Consider the following 5,233-nt stretch of genomic DNA (forward strand, 5'->3'; position numbering starts at 1 on the left):
CAATTATGCGCCTAAGCTAGGTCGAAGTCGAAGGTGAAGAAGAAACACTAACAACTACTGAACAAGTAACCAAACAGATAGAACACTAGGAATTGGGATCAATAAGTAATCATGACAATTGCAACAACTAGGGAAGATCATACCAATCAAAGGTTGTGAAGACTAACGATAAGAGCAATCAATTGGAATCAAAGAGCTATCTCCTAATTGTTAAACTAGGATTCACTGTGAATAACAAACTAAGAGAATCACAATCCAAACCAATCGATAATTGCAATTCCTAAATCAATAGGTCGTGTCATTAGCAATTCCAATGCAATCTAGCATAATTCTCAAGGCCTAATCGAATTACACACATGCAAACCTTCATTAATCACTTTAATCTCAACAATCAATCAACACAATTCCCAAATTATCATAATCAATCAATCATACAAGTTTCACCCAATTCCTAGCCAAACAACTACTCAAGAATCATCATCTATCAAAAACTAAAGAAATCAAGACTTCAACAAAATATCAAAAACAAAAACAGTAATCAAGAATCAAACATCAAAATCAAACCAAACAAACATGAATTTAATCAAAGCAATAAAGAGGAGAAAGAGTGAGAAATCCTCATTGATTGATAATGGAGATCTTCAATACAATTGTCATCTTGAATCTTCAATCTCTCAAATCCCCAATGAAATCCCTTACTTTCTCTCTCTAAAACTACTCCTAAACTATCCCTAAAACTAGAGAGAGAAGCTCTCAACCTAAGCTAAAATATGAGAGAAAAATTTAAGCTAGTCTAAAGTTCATATAAAATCATCTAGCCCCAAAAAAAGGAAAAGTCAAGGATATTTATAACAAATCAAGCGAAGGGAGGCGGAGCACCCCATGTGCACGCACCAGACAACCGTGTGCGCACATAATAAGGTCTGCGCGCAAGCACAAAAAGGTCTGCGCACGCGCACCCCTGTTGTGGTGCTCATGGCTTGGATTCCCTTGCTCGCTCGTCGATCCTTGCGCTCTCGTGCATCCTCATCATTGGTGCTCTCGAGGTGATGTCCGCGAGGAGGGAAGCCTTTTAATCTTCAAATATTTGCACACTCCGGACCTAAAATCAATGAGAAAACATCCTTAAGGGAGCGGCAAACAAGATTTCAAAACTTCACTTGCAAGAAATCAAGTAAAAGTAAGAGAGAAAGCAAAAAGAATAGAAATTAAACTAAAGTAGCAAAATAAGAACAAAAATCATGAAAAACTCATAAAAGTAAACGAAAAACCTAAATGAGTTATAAAGACGGAAAACCAAATAAAACTAAGAACATTATATGAAAATAATGAAAGAAAATATAGAAAATGAACCTAATTCTTATTCTTTTGAGCGCCATAAATGACGCTCATCACCACTATGGAGTTTGCGATCTCATGGATTGTGAAGGGGTGTAACCTTCACCCTGTGAATAGTTTACAAGTTCCTAAAACTTGTTGGTGACTCTTTTGCTCTAGCTTCCTTCCCTTTGGACGCCACCATGCTTAAATGTATGATCACAGTGGGGCTCAATTGTGGGATGCTTGAGTTATTCCCTACAAATACCATCCACCTTTTGCTTTTAAATGAATGGTTTCCTATGTGGTATCGATGTACATGGTTTAAAAGTATGTTTAGTTGATTCTAGGATAGAGTATGCTAAGGTAGTATCTTTAGAACTTTTGGGACCGTGAAGCCGGACACTAATTGTTTGTGATAAGTAGGAGTTGCTCCCTTTGGTGAATTTGAAACTAATTGTGAGTTATTGCTACAACCATGTGCGGTTTCATTCTTTTCTAGCCTTCTACATATTTTGCATGAGCGGCATGGATCCTTGACTATTGTATGCTTTATCTATAACTTGTCTCTTGTCTCCCGAGATCACGACCGAGCCATTTAGGAAGGACAAAGGCATCTCTTCGGGGTGGTGATTTTTTCTTTTCTAGGATAGTTTTCTATTTCTTTATTTTGGGTTTTCATTTTCCTACTTGCTAACTATTTGATCCATAAACCTTCTTTTCAAAACATATCTTTAGATTTTGAGCCTTTTGTTTCATTCTTGTTTCCATTCTTGGTTTTTGTGAAGCAATTGATCATTATTGTTGGAGATTGTGGTGAATTAGTTTAATACTGGTTCTTATAGTGTAAGAAAGTTTGTTTTGTGTATATTTTGTGAATAAAGGCAAATTCCAATTTGAAAAAGCCATCCATAGTTAAAAGAGGCGAGGACATTGCAATAAAGTGAAAATTTGAAAAAAAAATGAATGAAAAAAAAAATGAGAAAAAGCAAAGCAAATTCCAATGCTTTGGCAAAAGTGAAAAAAATTGTGAAAATTGAAATATTACAAAATATTTTGATGTAAGTATATTTCTCCCTATCTTAAGCATTGAGGATAATGCTTCATTTTAGCTTGGGGGAAGCATTCTTACGCTTTTTGTATATATATTTGTGATTTTGGCTTTGAATAAGCTTGGGGGTGTTGGTGTTTTTGTTTGGTGATTGCTTGATTATGGTGTTGAGGATTTATCACCATTTGCTTCACAATTTAGGTATACCACCAAATTTTAAATTTTAGCCTACCTTCACCCTCTTCGCCCTTACATTACAACCCTTCTCAAGACCTTTTGACCTTTTTGGTTGAGTCACAAGTTGGTGGAGGGAGATGTGAGTCAAGCCTATGGAGCAGTGTGCATAGTCAAGATGTCGAGTAGCCCTAAAATCTCTTTATTTTCCGGTTCCTTTGAGGAATCATTGAGATGCTCACTAGAGGTGGATTTGAAACTAGTTGGAAGAACGTGGTAAGATTGTTTGGGATGAAGGTGAATTGAGTTTCATTAGTTCTATATGGTTAGCATATTCTATGTTTCAATCAACCTTAGATATCTTAGAACGTGCATACCCTTATTATATAGAAAGTTGTTTATTCACTTGCATTTGATCATTTGTAAAAGTCCATTTTAAAAGCTATTTGTTTAACTTTTCCTTTTTGATTTTACTTACATGATTTGCCTCATGTTTACCTTCAAGAGTTATGGGTCAACTCTTTGGATACCCTTACGAGACCTCACTCGTCCTCATTGGCGGATTTGGTCTTTAAAGGGCTTGTTGTAGCTAAAAACAACCGTGATTCCTACAAAAGTGAGTTTTAGTGTACAATCTTATTTTTTTCTTTTCTTTTCTTTTTCTTTTTTGAATATGTTTTTCATCCTATTTCTACTTCCTTTTGTTTTTCTCGAGGACGAGCAAAAGTCTAGCTTGGGGGAATTTGATGAGTGTCACTTATGGCACTCATTTAGCCTCTTTTAGGATGGATTTTAATCTCTTTTATAGCTCTTTCATCTCTTTTTCTTTAGTTTTACTTGTTATTTCTATAGTTTATGTTTTCCTTAGTTGCTTTCCCGTTTTCTTGCATTTCTTAGTTTATTTTGCCTTTTCTCCTTTATTTGTTTGCTTCTCTTTGATTTCAGGAGATTGTTGATGTTTAAGGAGCTTAATGACTTTTTCTCGAGATTTATAAGGCTCAAGATGCAAGCCGGTCTCTCCCCTTGAAGCTCAAGTGCTAAGGAGTGCAAAGTCCAAGTCTTCTAGGCCGCGCTCTCAAGCTGCATGGGCATCAAAAATGGTGTTGAACCCGCCGTGGAGGCCTTTGGAAACTTCCACCCCCAACATTATCAAGTAGAGCGCACGGAAGCATTAACTGACGCACGAGAAGTCCTCCCCTGCTCCTAGGCGCGAGCGCGCACAAAAGTGGCGCGAGCGCGCAGGGCTGTGCGCGGCCATGTAGGTGGGAGGTGCGGCCGCGCAGCTGCTCTCCCCCTGTTCCGTACCCATTTCATTGCGGCCGCGCATTTTGAGGAGAGGGCGCGCCTATTGGGATTCTTTTTGGACGTCTAACTAACTTCTCCTTTGCTAGTTTTACTATATATAGAATTTCTTTCTTTTTAGAGGGAGAAGAAGATTAGAATTTGTTTGAGACTAATTTTAGAGAGAGAAGCTCAAGATTTTGGGAAACTTTGTTCTTAGATTTTAGAGAGAGAAACTTGATAATTGATGATTGCTACATTTTGATCTTCATTCACTTTGATATTGATCAAAGTTTTGTAAGAATTCTTTCCTCTTTTAATGCAATTTTAGTGTTTGATTCTTGATATATTGTTGAATTTCTAAAGTTTGTTTGATTTGATTGTTGATATTTGGATTGCAATGTTGATGATGAAATTGATGATTAGTTTAGTTATGCTTTTCAACTTTACAATGTGTAGTGAGTAGTTCCTTTGCTAGGGATGTGGTGAAGCATGTATATATGATAAGCTATTGCTAATTTAGGGGTTTTTGATTGATTGGATGATGTGATTAAATTGGTTTACGGAATTTGTGCATGTGTTTGATTTGATGAGGAGTAGCTAACCTTGATTATCAAGCTATATTACATAATAGTTTTCAATGACACGACACATTGATTTGGAAGCTATTATTATCGATTGATCTTGTTTTGCGATTTTCCTTTAAAATCATTCTTAGAGACCTCTAGCTTAACCCTAGGTGTAGACACCAAAATGTGTCTCCCGGAAACCAAACCCAGTGATGAATACCTTTTGCGTCGAAAGATTATCGAATGAGGTGAAAGTATGAAAGGTCAAGTGTTGCGGTTGGTTTTTATTAAATTCTTTCTTCTGTTTTCGAAAACAACTCTACTTTATGAAAAAAGCCAATCCAGTTTAATTTGGTCCACGACAAGGGTCAAGTGTAGTTGAATGGGGCTTGCAAAGAGCTTTCCAACGATATATTATAAGCCCAATTCCGATGAATAATGAGGAAGTTATGGCCAAAATACTAAACTGGGCCCGGTTTGATCTTTACATGCGGCCCAATGATCTAGGGGAGGGCCCAATGTTAATTATTATTCCTAAAGTTATTAGAATTAATTATAGTCTTCTAGAATTCTCTAGAGGGTTCTCTTTAATCCTAATATAATTAGAATTAACAATTATATTTTGATAAAGTTTTATTTGAAATAAAATATTATTTTATGAAAGATACGATTTCAGTTTCATACGGACTTTGCAAATCGATTTTGATTCATATGTGGACTCCGTGTTGAAAGTGCGTAGAAATCCAGGCTGTCGTTAGACGACAGGCCTGTCGCCACGCGACAAGGTCGGTTTTGCAGCGACAGCGTGGAGTTTTATTCCTTATCAAATTCTACTTATTTC

This window comes from Chenopodium album, chromosome 12 (genome assembly GCF_948465745.1).
Source record: "Chenopodium album chromosome 12, dcCheAlbu1.1, whole genome shotgun sequence".
Taxonomy (NCBI): domain Eukaryota; kingdom Viridiplantae; phylum Streptophyta; class Magnoliopsida; order Caryophyllales; family Amaranthaceae; genus Chenopodium; species Chenopodium album.